Source organism: Chanodichthys erythropterus, chromosome 21 (genome assembly GCF_024489055.1).
Source record: "Chanodichthys erythropterus isolate Z2021 chromosome 21, ASM2448905v1, whole genome shotgun sequence".
In the NCBI taxonomy this organism is placed as follows: Eukaryota; Metazoa; Chordata; class Actinopteri; order Cypriniformes; family Xenocyprididae; genus Chanodichthys; species Chanodichthys erythropterus.
Genome location: NC_090241.1, coordinates 24,868,145 through 24,885,621, shown reverse-complemented (window position 1 = coordinate 24,885,621; position 17,477 = coordinate 24,868,145). Strand labels below are relative to the sequence as shown.

The window sequence follows — 17,477 nt, the reverse complement described above, 5'->3', positions numbered from 1 at the left end:
ATAGAGTCCAGGTGCAGGTGATCCGTGATGATGGGAAGATGACGAGGGAAGTGAGTGCAGGTGTGGAGAACAGGAGGATCATGGGATATGGAGTCCAGGGAAACAAGGGATCTGTGACAACAGGAAATTAAGTCTTGTTTTCTGAGACTTTAATTTTTCGAAATTAAGTGAGTTTATGCTTTAAACAAGAAAAACAGCTTATAAAAAATCATACTAAATGATGTTTTTTGAAAATGTAAAAATGCAGAATATTTTCTGAGATGGTTGTGTTTAGCATAGGGTTAGGGGATTGAATATTACGGTGGTGCATTGCTGCCACATACATATTATTTTTTCCATTCAATTATGTTATTAAAACATCATCTTTTCTTGTAAAAACGAGATACTGTATGTCATTAAAACGACAGCTTTTCCCATAATAACGAGATGTTATGTCTTTAAAATGAAATATTTTTTACATGACGTGTACGTATTCTTTTATCTGATCTATAATAGAGAATTTATATAGCCTAGATCAGTACCTTTATATTTCCGCACTCGAAAAGCAGAAACAAATATAGGCCTAGTGTAAAATACCTTTTGATGCCTGTATCAGTGGCAGTGCCCATAGAGTAATGACACAATTTAATTTAGCATTCCTTATTTTCTGGAAAATAGACACATCTGATTGTCACATGCACCAGGTCAGACTTAAGTTTTTGAGAGGAAAAGGAAAAAGAAAAAAAAACAGATTTCATTGGTGTATCAGTCACATTGTATTGTACATTCAAAAATAATATAGCTAAAATACCAGTAAAAATGAAATTTTCACAAAAACTAGGCTATAAACATGTAGGCTATTTCCAAAACAATTTCTTTAAATTTAACAGTATTCAATACAAAACAAGAATGAAAAATATAAGTATAAAACAAACAAATTATAGTGGCATTCATTAGCTACAAACAATATTTATTTTAAAGCCTAAACTAATTTATTTAAAGCGAAACTGAAACTGAAACTTGGGCTCCTCTCCCAATCGGCACAAATCCAAATATTTCTATTTTCGCACTTGGACGCTAAACTATATTATTTATTATGTTAACAATGCTTTGTACTCCACGTAAAACAGCATCCTTCCTTTTCATTTAAGTTAATTTTACTGCACAAATGCAGAGTTAAAAAAAAAATAGCTATAGTGTTTAAAACATTACATGCATTAGAAAAAATGTTTAAAAAAATATTTTACCCACATATTGCCATATCTAGACAAATAAAGTAACCTAAAATAAAGTTTGTTGATATTGTTAATGAATATTCATGAATATTAGCTGGTTACTTAGAATGATTAGAAATTAATGCATTATTCATTAATTATATATTTTTTAAATCCCTCATTGGGGCTGAGCCCCCCTAATATTGAAATCCTAATCGACCCTGTTCCAAACACCTTTTTGCGCATGTGAAGGATGCTGTTTTGGGACATGAAAACATTGTTAACAACATAATAAATACTTTAGCTTCCAAGAGCGAATAGAAACAACTGGATTTGTGCCGAATGAGAGAGGAGCCCAATGCCAGTTTCAGTCTCGCTTTAAATAAATTTGTTTAGGCTTTTAAATAAATATCGTTTGTAATGAATGCCACTATAATTTATGTTTATATTTATTTTATACTTGTGTCTTGTTTTGTATTGAATACCATTTCATTTAAAGGATTTGTTGTGGAAATAGCCTAAAACACGTTTATAGCTTAATACTTCTAAATATTTTGTTTTTACCGGTATTTTTAGCTACATTATTTTTGAATGTAATAATAAAATGCGGCTGATAGCCTACACCAAGGCGATTTATCTGGGGGTGTTTTCTCTCTCAAAAAAAAATTCGGGACATTCTATCTTCTTAACGTGGCTTAATGTAGGCCTACTAAGACAATGATATTAAAAGACCAAACTCAGCAAACATCATACTTATAAACCATATGTACAGAAAAGCAGTTGAGCCAAGAATCTGAATGCAACGCTTTGTTGATGGAAAGTTTCCATACAACATGGAAACATTCTATATGAGCACACACATGTGTGTAATGTCATGGGTATTACAACATAAACATGGCTTATGAGGACACTTCCTGTGTTCTCATAAACCAAATGGCTTAAAAAACATACTAAACAGTGTTTTCCTTTCTTTTTTTAATTAAAAAAAGCCAAACGTTTTCTGTGATGAGTAGGTTTAGGGTTTAGGGGTAGGGGCTAGAAAATGCCATTAACCCAGTATAAAACCAAAAACAAACAGATGGTCAGCCTTTATATTGAAATAAAAAGATTTAAATGCTCCTTGACAATTTAGCATTCACAGGTGATTTGGCAAACTTGAATGACTTGGTATTTGTAGAGTGAGTGTTCAGAAACTCACCCTTTTCAGCCATCTTTCAGGCTGCTGCAGGAGAATCTTAATTTCAGACAGAGCTCATTCAATACAATATAAGTTATTACTCATGGTTTGAAGATGTTTGAAGATGGCTTCATTAGTAGTAGAACGATGGGAATATCCCCAGCATTTAACCTTATCATGTCACACAACTCCCAGATTGCTGCAGGAATTGCTTCGGTGAAGGCATGAATTTAGATCACTGAGGAAATCACCTGCCTGATGCTGTGAATCACAATCGCTGTGTGAGTTGGAATTGGAGCGAAATGCCAATGTAGAGATGTCAGGACGGCATTGTAAGTAGCTCATAAGATGTCGTAGCACCCCCAACCAATCAACAAACCAACCAACCCTCTCCTCACTGGGCAGGGACGCATCTTTACATGACACCCTTTATGCCTTGAAAACCATCTGTCTTCTCTGTTTTGCCTCTGTACACTTCTTGTCCTTGGCACTGGTCCATAAGATGCAGATGCACAGGAAAAGTTGTGGTCCTCCTGTGTACAATATGCTTAAAATTTGTAACATTTTCCTGATTGCCTGTATAATATCAGGCAGTATTTTTTGCACTGAGCAGGTTGGATTCAGCAAAACCTGGACAGGGGGATAAATAATCACATAGATAAAAAATTCATGATCAATTGGCCTTTAAATATCAGAGGATAATGACACGTAATAGTCATTAATAATTACCAATAGGGTCTGTATAATTCTTTTTTTTCTTTTTAATTGTCAATTGAGCATGACATTATGGCCGAAACCAAGAAGATGGGATATATCTGTATTTAATTATTTGCAAAGATCTGTTTAGGTAGTGTTCCCCTTTAACTCAACATGTTCACTAAAGTGGGACACTTAACTGTTCAGATGAATTATTATAGTTAATCAACATACTATTATCAGCTACCATGAATCATGTAACACAATGGTGGGATATTCCTGATAACCTAATTGTAGCAGAAAGTGATAGCCTTCTGATTTTAACCGGTTTTACATGACCATGCTAGTCATTTATGTTCTTTAGCTAGTTGATCTAAATATTGAATCAGAAGAACTACCATTTAATTGGGCCGAGATTAACCTGAGGAAATTTGAAGACTAGTCTTAGTAGTTTATGCAACCGGCCCCAGGTATTATATGATTATGTAATTCAGTTGAGGCTTCTTGACAATGGATGTAAGTAGTGTTTTTTTCTTTTTTTTAGGGATAATTTTAGATCTCTTTGTCTACTGGCCAAACTTTCTCCGTAGGGCCTCTAAAACACAGTATGGGCCGAATTTTCACTGTTGAGGAAAGGAGAATGAGCCATATTAAGCAATCTCTCAAGCTTCAGGACACCCTCAGACCTTTTCTTCCTCTAAGCCACTTTCTTCCATTTCCCTGCTGCATTTGCCATTTGTTTTTGAGAAACCAGCACTGGGTTCCAGGCCTTGCATTTTAAATTCAATTGATATGCAAATGAAGGTTAATGCCCATCAGGCAGGACCTTGCAGACCTTTTCATGTTAGCGGCCACATAGGAGTGAACGTTCTCGGACTGAAATGCCTCCCCCTGTATCAGTCACAGACAAAATGGTCCCTCATCTGCACCCGAGAGGAGCAATTTGCCAGAAAGATTATTTTAATATTTCACACCTCACTGCCCAGCACAGCAGCTTGTCCTCTAAAGCATATTTAACTGACTCAAACATACAGTGCTATAGTCTCTGTGTGCATAAACAAACAGACAAATGAAACACTCCCCAGTCATTGTGTCTGTACCTGCCCTGCAGGGAATGATGAGCTTTCAGGTGTTTTACAGACCTGACACCAGGCATCAGGTTTGTCCTCTCTGGTCCACTTGAAACAAGCTGTCGAGTAAAGTGGGCACTTTTCTACCTGTGTTTATCACCTGCCTCCTGGCTATGACCTTTCACTATCTATTGACATTAAAGTGGCATAATTTTTTATATATATTTTTGGGCTTCTTGTCTTTTATTTCATCAGACAGTGAAGTGAAATTGGAAAAAGGATGCAGGCATGTAATGCAGTCACTCCTACTAGCTACTTTGGTGGGTTAAATTTTATATATAATATATACTTTTTTCAATTGTAGTCTTTTAAAAAGGTGTCTGAAATAATAAACTAAGTGCATTACAGTGCTGTCAAAACTATCGATTTTTCTATAACTATACTGAAATATCTGAAACGCTTCCAATACTCATTTTACGCAGAATAGATACACGATACCAGCTGCGCTTTCTCACCCTCCGACTCACCTCCCCTCACTCACTTGTTTCATTTGCTCTGGTTGGTGTTACAGGGCTTGAATTTCGGTGTGGGATTGTACGTATTGCACATAATTTTACTCATTCCCACATATTTTGTGCTCACACCTAAAATGTGCACACATAAAGCTGCCTCTCAGTACTAAATTGAGTTCTTTTATGCTGCTTATTGCACTTAACCAGTCAAATACACTCAAATAATGTCAAAATGCTGGTCTTGGCAAGTATTCATGTAAACACAGTCAGTTATGTTTTAAGTGAACGTAAACAGTTGAGAAAGAAAACGCAAGTGTGACAGTATAATGGATCCATGCGTCAGGTGTTAAAGTGACAGCAGCTTAATATAACTGCTGCCAAATTCTGAAATAATATTAAAAAGGTCTATATGGCAGTTTTTCCCCATGGTATTGATGTCAAAACTGTGGCCAGTGAAAATGATAAGCAGCACTACAGAAGACAATAGTGTCATTATTCAGAATACAAAGTTACATCCGCAAAAAATGGTGCTAGATGCTATACACATTGCATCACAGCAATGTGTGATTTGTGTTGAAGTGGAAGAATAAACTAGGCAGAAATGTCAGAATTCAAATGGAACATATATTTACACTATAATGGTTACTACAAAAGCATATTATTCAGATAAAGCAATACCTGTTTGTGTCCAGGCCACATGCATCAAATCCATCAAGCAATATGACCCAAATACCATTTGGAGACCTGTTGAAAAGTCTTTGGTCATGAAACTCTGTACAGTTGGTAATGAAGATAGATGGAGTGTTCAGACTCATTTAAAAGGTGGGAAAGTGCTGCGGGAAAGCTTGCAATACCTGCAAAAACCACCTTTTGTGGCCATAACCGATGGGAGCTGCTTTTCCTGCCGCACAGAATCACTGACATTAACTCATCCAATTGCTTTGACTTCCCTTCATGGATTCGCTTGGAGGGGAAGACGTTACCATTATGAATGCTTTCATGCTCTGATGGCACTTCCACTCAGACATGCCGGATCATTTATTGGTCATTTTCAAAGGATGGTCAAAAACAGCTCTTGATGGATGTTGGGGTTATTAACAGAAAAGCTTCCAGAGAATACTTTGCTTGCAATAATGTTCTCAATAATGTGTGAGACTAAAGAAGTGACAGGTGACACAAAATGACGAAGAGATTTGGAAATTAGGAAGTGACTAAGCAGTATGCAAAAATGCAATTCACAAGATTATAATAATTTCCTAAATCAAATTGATTGGCAGCTTATTTAGCAGCTTTTTGCTTCTGGTGTGCGGCACATAAATCATAATAAACCTTGTCTTTTTTGTGTCAGTATCAGGAAATTCTATGCTTGTTCCCATTCTTCTATTAATTTGTTTTATGCTCTCTCCCCTCTTTTATCATCTGCAATACACTTATGGTTACATCTCTATATTTTTAGTGTTTCAAATGTTGTAATAAGACGTCAACTTCAAAACATCTTTTCTCATTCTATTTAATGCTCCCTCAAGTAATTTAAGGGATCAAGTCACTGTCATAATCCAAACTTAAAAGGTCTGTGAAATTAGAGGACCTGCCCATTATCTTTACTCGTTTTATAGAATCATCAAAGGCTTGCAAACAATAAAAGGTGATAAAAAGTTTATGCAGCTGAAAGTTTTAAATGCTATATACTCTGGTATATTTGACTAAAAATAAAAGTAACACTCTCCTATTTCCAAGCTTTGATTAAAAAGGCAATCAGTAATATTGTGAGTTGAACAAAGGGAGGATGTTATGTTTCAAATTGAGCAACACACTCAGATACCAATTATAGTGCTGATCTAGGACAGAATCAGTTCATTAAATAAAGTGGGAATTTTTAAATGATGATGGGGACTGCTGTGATTGCCTTTTGATCATGCACCTCTTCTGTTTGAAACACAGCTCTTTCTTTCAACAGGCACTAAAAGAGCACATGCTGATCTCTTAATACCTAGTTGTCAGAGGAGCTGGTGAAGATTAGTGAATAAGTATTGCTGGGAAGTGGAAAAAAATGTCTTCAAGTAGAACTAAGAAGATCATGTTAACACATAAAAAAGAATATTACAAACAACAAAAGTTGGTGAAATTAATGCCCGACCCTCAATAAAAGCTCAACCCTTGTAAGGTTGCTGCATATTGGAACTTGAATACAAAAGAAGAACACCAAAGAAGTCCAAACAACATTGGACCCCATTGACCCCATGTTTTGTGTTCCACAGAAGAGTCAATCATTCAGTTTTGATGATTAGAAAATTTAAAGCCAATTAGCTGCTCATTTCTCATTCTCTGTGTTATTGAAAATTGCCTATTGGTTTGATCAGTGTTCAGATATAGCCTGTTATTTGTTTGGCAGAAGATCTGCAGAAAACCTGAACAATTTGCTAGCAGGACTTGCTAGTTTGCAAAATTAAACTGGTCACAAGTTCTTTTGAGCACTTGAATTGGTTGAAAAGAAAGATTGCTACCTCATGTTAAATTATTTGTGCACAACTTTTTAAAACAAAGTACTGTTTTAGTATGTCTGTTTCTTACTGTTTCTCACATTAATCAATAACTGCGCTAACATGCTGTCATAACTTATGATTCAGCTCCTTTAAGCCAGGTCAAAAGATCCTGTTCATGTTACTTACAGAAACATGTACAGTAATTTGCTTGGAAAATGTGTGAGTGTGACATTGCTTTTACACAGCGTTTCAGTAATATTGTGTACAGTAACTTCCATTTTAGATTCAGTGTCAGTTGCTCGGTCTGCTTTTTTCCCCCTACAATAAATAGTTCCAAATGAAGCTACAGTAGAACTGTTGCTCATTTCCAAGCAACACACAGTAGGCGACATTTCATTTCTGACTGAATCTGCGTTTTTGAACAAAACAGTTGAGTGAATGATTCAATGACTCACTGATTAAAACAGTCCACTTGAATTGTTCCTGAATGAACCAGCATGTTTGAATGAATACGAATGATTGAGTGATTCACTCATTAAGATAAAGTCACTTGTCGCCACCTACTGGTGTAACATTATAACCTGCAGGAAGAGTCACTGAACATACAGTACATAAATTGATGTATTCATGTATATTTGCACTATAGTTCCCACAGCCAGGTTGATATCAAGGTTACCTCTTTTGCAACCAGTGATTCAGTCTTTCCTTTTTTGATTGTTTACTCTTTTTTTCTGTTTTTGCCTTGCCTATGCATATTTTTATAACTTTTCCCTTTCCCTTTTTGTGTCCTCTGCATGGCCCACAGCTACACTGAAACCCATCGACACCCACTTTCAGCAGATCTAAAACTCCCTAGTCATTCTTCCTCAATAACCGTCATGTCTATTTTCTTCTTTAGTACTTAAGGCCAAATCTGTCACACCAACCTTGACTAAAGCCATTGTTTTACCCATGTCTCAGCTGGTCTGAATGTAACTTTCTCTCTGTGCATATTCATGCTAATGTTGCATGCTAGCTGTCCTGATTATTGAGTGAAGAGGAGATGATTTTGCAATCTCTTTTAAAATGTGTGACTAAAGAATTTACTCGCTCTGCTTTTGTTGGTGAAATGTAAAGCTCCACTCTGCTAGATGATTCCCCACATCTCTGTATCAATGGTGTCAGTCAAGATTATTTTCATTGCTGTATTTCTCTACTCCCCCTTCTTATTCATCAAATAACAAAAGATAGAGCTCATGCTGATTTTATTCAAATTGTATTTGGATCTGCTTTTCAAAAAGAAAGAATGTTTAATCGAAATTATTAATATCTCATTTTTAAACATCGGAGAAACATGTTTGGTTTTTGCTTATATTTTTTTCCACAAGCATCTTTTACATATTACCATATTAATATTATTAATATTACATATTATCATCATGACCCTAAAACTAAAAAGATATTTTTACTTAACTCATTAAAAAAAAAAAAAAAAAAAAAAAAAAATCACTACCATTCAAATGTTTGTAATGTTTTTTAGATTTTTTTTTAAGGTGCCCTAGACCTTTTTTTTTTTTAAAGATGTAATATAAGTCTAAGGTGTCCCCTGAATGTGTCTGTGAAGTTTCAGCTCAAAATACCCCGTAGATTTTTTTTTTTATTCATTTTTTTAACTGCCTATTTGGGGCATAATTAGAAATGAGCCGATTCAGGGTGTGTGGCCCTTTAAATCTTGTGCTCCACGCCCCAAGAGCTCGCGCTTGCCTTAAACAACAACAACAAAAAAAGTTCAAACAGCTTATATAACCCTCAAAATGGATCTTTACAAAGTGTTCGTCATACAGCATGTCTAATCGCGTAAGTACAGTGTTTATTTTGATGTTTACATTGATTCTGAATGAGTTTGAGGCTATGCTCCGTGGCTAACGGCTAATGCTACACTGTTGGAGAGATTTATAAAGAATGAAGTTGTGTTTATGCATTATACAGACTGCAAGTGTTTAAAAATGAAAATAGCGACGGCTCTTGTCTCCGTGAATACAGTAAGAAACGATGGTAACTTTAACCACATTTAACAGTACATTATGCTAACGAAACATTTAGAAAGACAATTTACAAATATCACTAAAAATATCATGTTATCATGGATCATGTCAGCTATTATTGCTCGATCTGCCATTTTTCGCTATTGTTCTTGCTTGCTTACCTAGTTTGTTGATTCACCTGTGCAGATCAAGACGTTACTGGCTGCCCTTGTGTAATGCTCGATCATGGGCTGGCATATGCAAATATTGGGGGCGTACATATTAATGATCCCGACTGGTTCGTAACAGTCGGTGTTATGTTGAGATTCGCCTGTTCTTTGGAGGTCTTTTAAACAAATGAGATTTATATAAGAAGGAGGAAACAATGGAGTTTGAGACTCACTTTATGCAATTTCCATGTACTCAACTCTTGTTATTTAACTATGCTGAGGTAAATTCCATTTTTGAATCTAGGGCACCTTTAAATATTTTTTAAAAGAAGTGGCTCACCAAGGCTGCATTTATTTGATAAAAAGTACAATAAAAACAGTAATATTGTGAAATAATACAATTTAAAAGAACTGTTTTCTATTTGAATATACAATTTCAGATTAATTCCTGCAAATTTTCAGTAGTCATTACTCCAGTCTTCAGTGTCACATGATCCTTCAGAAATCATTCTAATATGCCAATTTGTTGCTCAAGAACCATTTCTTATTATTTACAATGTTAAAAACATTGTTTTTCCTGATTAATATTTTTGTGGAATCTGTGATACACTACCATTCTGAAGTTTGGGGTAAGTAATTTTAAAGAGAGAAAGAAAAGAAATGAATAATTTTAATCAAGGACACATTAAATTGATCAGTTATGACATTTAAAGAATTAGTTCACTTCAGAATTAAAATTTCCTGATAATTTACTCACCCCCATGTCATCCAAGATGTGTATGTCTTTCTTACTTCAGTCAAAAAGAAATTTGGTTTTTGAGGAAAACATTCCAAGATTTTTCTTCATATAGTGGACTTCAACAGTTACCAATGGGTTGAAGGTCCAAATTGCAGTTTCAATGCAGATTCAAAGGGCTCTACATGATCCCAGCCGAGGAATTAGGGTCTTGTCTAGCAAAACGAACAGTCATTTTCTAAATATATACAAATTTTTTGACCACAAATGCTTGTGCACGCATTACGTAATCACATTGGAAAGGTCACGTGTGACGTAGGTGGAAGTACCGATTCAGTGTCTACAAAGCAAATGTGCAAAGAGAATTTCAAAGGCGTCTACAAAAAAGGTAAAACAACAATGTCAGCCGATTTTGAAGTTGGAGGACAAAATGAGATGGAGTTTTCCCTACCGTAGTACTTCTGCCTACATCACACGTGACGTTTCCAACATGATTATGTAATGCGTGACTGATCGCAGAGCTAGTACAGGATGAGCATTTGTAGTTAAAATGTAATGTATGTTATTTTTTTTTATTTTTTTTACAAAATGGTAAGAGCCCTTTGAAGCTGCATTGAAATGGCAATTTGGACCTTCAACCCGTTGTACCCCAGCAAAGTCCACTATATGGAGAAAAATCCTGGAATGTTTTCCTCAAAACCCTTAATTTCTTTTCGACTGAAAAAAGAAAGACATAAACATTTTGGATGACATGGGTGTGAGTACTGTAAATTATCATGAAATTTTTAAACATTCGAATCATAAAAGAATCACGGTAAGATGGTTTCTTGAGCACTAAATCGGCATATTAGAATAAATTCTGAAGGAACATGTGACACTGAAGACAATGCTTTAATTTGCAATAATATTTCACAATATTACACAATGTTTTTACTGTATTTTTCAGCAAATAAATACAACCTTGGTGAGCTTGAAAGATTTAAAAAAAAAAAATCATCTTAAAAATTCCAAACTTTTGTGAGATAATGTATATGTCAGTTGTTTTTGTCCATTATTTCGGAAAGAATTAGTTTTAGCTCTGACAGTGCAGTTTTTTGTGTGTGTGCGTGTGCGAGTGTGTGCGTGCACGTGTGTGTAAAATGAGTGAATGTTAAACTAAGATCAATCTGTTTATTCTTTCCATATTTTATGGTGTTGCTGCAGGTCATAAGATGAGCCATAAATCTTTTTTTGCCCACATGACCATGACATTCTCAGCCACTTTGGCGGACAGAGGCAGAATGTTTAAACTGGAATGTATGACCCGCATTTAGTCTTCCACAAATCAATAGCTCCTTTGTTGATGAATGATGAAATTACAAAGTTATTTGTTGTGCTAGCAAGGCATTCTCCACACACCCTATTAGGTTTAAATCTCATAGTCTTCCTCCCGCTGCCTGAAGTTTCCACCATCACGGGAAGCTCTTGCATGCTGTGATTCATCAGCACTCCTTTCTTCATCACTGAAGCCAATGAATAGTGTTCTGGTTCCCATGGCGATGGCTATTTTTTCCTCTGATTAAGTGGAATTTGCTTGTACCTTTTAGCCCATCATGACCTAAGGGTTATACAGTAATGAACCAAGGACAATGCATATGGGGGAGACAGAGACAGAGGGTGGCAGGGCGGCTGTTGGGATGAAATGGAGCAGGAATGTATCTTTTACACTGACCATGGATAATTATCAAAAGAAACATTAAGAGATCACTGTGGCATCAAGGTGGACACAGATGGCTATTATAATGTCTGATAGACAAACAGTTCAACAATATGATTGAAAGGAAAACAGCTGTAGGTGTTTTTACTGTTTTGCTTTGAGTGACAAAAAAAGCATTCAGAGTTTAACAGTACTGTTAAGCAACATCTAAAAATCAAAAATAATGTTTCCTGCTGGCTTTTGCACAGTAGTGAATGTCTTTAATTTGATTCACTCACATGATTAAAACAATAAGGGTCAGACTATTGCTATCGCTGTTTCAACTATGCACTTATTTAGCAGTTAGTTTCTAATAAAGTCCACCCAAATTACCATTAGCTAAATTTTATTTACTTGCCGAAGCCAATTTTTATTTTGCTTTTGGCGCTTGTTGAGCATTCATTTGGACCGTTATACTCAAAAAGAGGTTTTGAGTGTTTAGTTTTGTTATAAACTACTACCATTCACTATTCTACCAGCAATAATACCAATAAAAATATCTTTTTTAAAAATATATCTTTATTTATTATATTCATACACTCAAACAATGATAATACAGTTTCAGCTCTGGCCCCCTGGTACCCCCTAAAATCATCTGGAGGCAGCACCTATTTTACTATTGTGTACACAGAATTTTAATTGAAACTATTTTGCTGATCCTTTGCAACCTCTTTATGGCTGATTGAGCCAAGAAGTTGTAAACTCTATACAATACACTACTAATTATTTCTCAAAGTTCACAGGGATGGCACAACGGGATTTACTCAGAGTGAGGATGAAGATTTTTCAGCTTATTTCAGTGCCAATTAATAAAGTGTTTTGTTCCCCCAACCCCCCCCCACCCCCCCCCCCCCTTTCCTTTAACCCTATATATATCTCTACTACTGCTCTTGATAGTGCCAATTAACGGGATTGTGAATTTAATGCATGTCCAGCAGGTGTTTATGACACACTGGCTATGGCTAAATTAACACTTAGTATTCTCCCCAAAATGCGCAGTAGTAGTATTGCACAGTGTAAGTACAAAACACTTCTTTTGAATAGTTGTAGTGATTTGTCTTTAGATTTGTTTTGCCATTGCATATTCAATTCAGGATTTAATACATTAATTCTGCATATGCATTCAGTACAGTTCAGTTTTTAGTAAACTATACCTTTAAGACCCATTATATGCATAAACAACATCATACTGATTATTATTCACTAGTAAAAAATGTCATCAACCATCTTCATTGCTACTTGAATGCCCTCTGCAGCACAGACCAAGGAGGTTTTAATGAAATTCAATTAATCAAAAAACAAAATTAGCAATCTTTTTCATATTTAGTGCGCTTAATCTGTTAAGAAAATGACAATTACCTCAGATGGCTATTAGTCTTGATTACCATTTAACAGCACAGGTCATTGTGTGTTCAACAGAATTAATACATATTTGTGTGAAAGTCTAATCATGCTGTCTGGGTGAAGTGCATCCACTCACTTATCAAAGAATGCTCTGTAAGAAATAACAAAAACTCTTTAAACATCTCTTTAGGCATCATGGAACATAAATGGATGAACACCAGCACACTTGCTGCTTGAAATGACAGTGAAAATTCTGTCATTATTCACTTACCTTAAAGGGATAGTTCACCCAAAAATTAAAATTATCCAATGATTTACTCACCCTCAAGTCACCTTAGGTCAGGGGACGGCAATTAAGTTTGGCATCGGGCCAAAAAAAAATTTTGCCACTAGATGGTGGGCCAGAACAAAGTCAAAGGATAATTTAACTGATGACAGATGCAACTAGAATTGCCTGTGGCAGATTGTTACATTGTCTTTTGTAACTGGTATTGAGCTGTTACTCTGTGTTAAATCCTGCAGTAGGACAGTCATTAACAAAAAGCCACATTTGTGTGATGGTGTATGGGTTTTACACTGGATAATTTAATAAAGCAGAGTAGTGACACGTAACCTGGCAAGTATCTTCATTCACCAACTTGCAACACAGACCGCCTTGCTAAAACACACATATGGCAAATATGGAATGGATAAAAATACCTCAAAAAATAAAAGAGGACTTGAATAAGCCTATTAATGACATGTTTGAGTCATGCTCTTAACAAACTATGTTTTATTTCCTCTTTCCATATTGTGAATAATACATTTATTATTAGTATCATTTTAATTTGCTTGTTACACAGTGGTGCCTAACTTATTGTAATAATTATTTGACATTGCCTACTTTTACACTCAGAACTCCCCAAACTGGTAGGTCAACTTGCGCATTCTGCGTATGGCCGTCCACCGGAAGCTAGTTATTTGAATTTATAGTTTTAAATATGGATATTTTTATTACAAAAACGCATTGCTTCACATTAGAGGGCCTTTATTAACCCCCTGGAATCATGGATTACTATTTTTTTTATGCATGGATCTATTATTTTAGACTTATCAAGCTTTTCAATGAATAAGGATTTAAATATTGGTCTGTTTATTTCAGAAGTATGGCTATTGTATGGAAGAGTGGCAAAATATTGTATGGATCCAGAAGACACATGCATTTGTTGTTTAATAACATTGAAATCAGTCTTTAATAATTCTCTTTTTGTGAAAGTAAGTAAATGATGACATCGTTTTCAATTCTGGGTGAACTATCCCTTTAAGGCAAAAATTTAAAAAAGAGCATGAATTATCATACACTTAGCAATGCTAAAGGTGCCATCGAATTGAAAATTGAATTTACCTCGGCATAGTTAAATAACAAGAGTTCAGTACATGGAAATGACATACAGTGAGTCTCAAACTCCATTGTTTCCTCCTTCTTATATAAATCTCATTTGTTTAAAAGACCTCCGAAGAACAGGCGAATCTCAACATAACACCGACTGTTACGTAACAGTGGATCAATAATAACTGACATGATCCATGATATCATGTTATTTTTAGTGATATTTGTAAATTGTCTTTCTAACAGAGGTGTCAAGTAACGAAGTACAAATACTTCGTTACCTTACTTAAGTAGAAATTTCGGGTATCTATACTTTACTGGAGTAATTATTTTTCAGCTTACTTTTTACTTCTACTCCTTACATTTTCACGCAATTATCTGTACTTTCTACTCCTTACATTTTAAAAATAGCCTCGTTACTCATTTCATTTCGGCTTGTTTTCATTCCGGCTTTAAAAAAATAAATCGCGCCATCCGGATAGAGTGAATTTGATTGTGGTTGGATGAGAAGATAAAACATATAACGTACCATTCTGACACCCTATTGGTTTGTACGTAATCCATCACACCTGCACGTCAAATCACGTCACACTCCAGGAAGGAGGAAAAAGGTGCGTTCACGCGGCCTTGTAATTCCTGTAGTTACGAGATTCGAGCTTGTAAAAAGCGTTCACGTCCTCGTAGAGATCGTAATTACAGCTTGTAAGCTGGGAGTTTTCTGAGAGCTCCCACATGTTCCACCTGACCGCTGTAGATTCATTTAGGTGTTGATAGTGGTGTCATGGAAACGCATAATTCCTAGTCCAAGGACCAAAAGGACGTGAACAGCTCAGAATATAACGTCACGTGTTGTCATGTCAAGATTCCGGTAAATACGAGGTGACGTGAACGCAGTAATAGTCAGTGTTGGGGGCATTACTCAAAAAAGATGATTTCTTATAAGTTATTATTTCTACACTACTGGCTCATTTAGGCTATCAAACGGGTGCTTTCTCTTCGTCCTCTGCAAATTAAGCTAGGTAACGTAATGTTAGTTCGATAGAGAGACGTTTAAATCGTATACCGGTTTTTAAACTTTTTTTTTTTTTTAAGCGCGACCCTTTTATTTATGTGACACATAGTCATATACAACCATGTAACTAAACAAGCCAAAACGAATTATTTTAAAACGAAACTTAAGGTAAACCTGCATTGCTCTCATGGTATACCTCTCTCTTTCAGTGAAGTGGAGCAGTGCTCTTGCTGAATGGCACGGATTGCACTACAGACTATTGTACCTTTTATATGTTTTTTTTTTAAACTGTATTTTATTTTTCATAACGAACAAGCTGCGATGTCACGTTTCCAGTGCTTTGTTGTGTGCGCGTGAGGCGCAGGCGCGATCAAACAGCTGTCTTTAAAGGGGACTTGCCTCGTCGTCATGGCAACGGTTCGTGAACAAGTCAGATTACGTCAGAGTTTGTTGGATGCTCAGACGACCAAACAAACGCCGATTAAAGGTGCCCTAGATTCAAAAATTGAATTTATCTTGGCATAGTTAAATAACAAGAGTTCAGTACATGGAAATGACATACCGTGAGTCTCAAACTCCATTGTTTCCTCCTTCTTATTTAAATCTCATGTGTTTAAAAGACCTCCGAAGAACAGGCGAAGCTCAACACTGTCACGTAACAGTCGGGGTGTACGCCCCAATATTTGCATATGCCCGCCCATGTTCCCAACATTATGAAAGGCATTAGACAAGGGCAGGCATTAACGTCTGGAGCAGCACAACCGAACCATCAGACTAGGTAAGCGCGCAAGAACAACAGTGAAAAATGGCAGATGGAACAATAATAACTGACATGATTCATGATAACATCATATGTTTAGTGATATTTGTAAACTGTATTTCTAAATGTTTTGTTAGCATGTTGCTTATGTACTGTTAAATGTGGTTAAAGTTACCATCGTTTCTTACTGTATTCATGGAGACAAGAGCCGTCGTTATTTTAATTTTTAAACACTTGCGGTCTGTATAATTCATAAACACAACTTCATTCTTTATAAATCTCTCCAACAGTGTAGCATTAGCTGTTAGCCACGGAGCACAGCCTCAAATTCATTCAGAATGTAAACAATATAACAGTATACCATACTCACATAATCCGACGCATACATGCCGCATGCATGACGAACACTTTGTAAAGATCCATTTGAGGGTGTAAACTTTGTTTATGTACTGTTTAAGGCAAGCGCAAGCTTGGGGGCAGAGAGCATGAGAATTAAAGGGGCAGTAGCATAAATCGGCTCATATTTAATGATGCCCCAAAATAGGTAGTTAAAAAAATTAATTAAAAAAAATCTGAGTATTTTGAGCTGAAACTTCACAGACACATTCAAGGGACACCTTAGACTTATATTACATCTTGTAAAAAAACATTCGATGGCACCTTTAAACATGTTCAGTCGGGTAAACAGACTCCGACCAACGCCAACACCTATCCAACAAACGCCAACAGAGAGTTTGCTGGCGTTTGTTGGTGCGGTGTGAACTGAAACAGCTGAAAACAGCTGGCAGGTGTTAATGTCAAGCCCTGATTGTTACTAAGCCTGCCCTGGGTACACCAAAACTACCCGCATTTTTCTTGTCCGTTGCCCTCACAAATTTCTGCAGTTAAGCTTGGATGTACATTTACATTCCAATAAAGGTTATTAATGCCTCTGAATTTTGACTTTTTGCACCATTAGAATACTTATAGGCAACTAGTCATGATATCTTCCACTCCATGAAACCCATGTTAATGGTCAGTAGTACACATATATGGTGCTTTAATGTATTTGCATTGTACTAAAATGCGTTCATTTTCAATGGACATATATGCGGCTGAAACGGGTAGCCTAGTGCATCCCAAATTTTTCAACATTAACATTTTAATATAACATTATGGTCATTATTTTTTTGAGGAGGTGGAGTACACAATAGGCCCCTGTGGCGCGGCCTAAGCTT

The 17,477-nt window shown here is 35.9% G+C and overlaps 1 protein-coding gene across 2 annotated transcripts in view; it reads left to right on the top strand.

The window, feature by feature from the left end:
• The window catches only part of LOC137010923 (gamma-aminobutyric acid receptor subunit gamma-3), a 148,955-nt gene that overhangs the window by 117,444 nt on the left and 14,034 nt on the right, over positions 1-17,477 (top strand). The window lies entirely within an intron of this gene.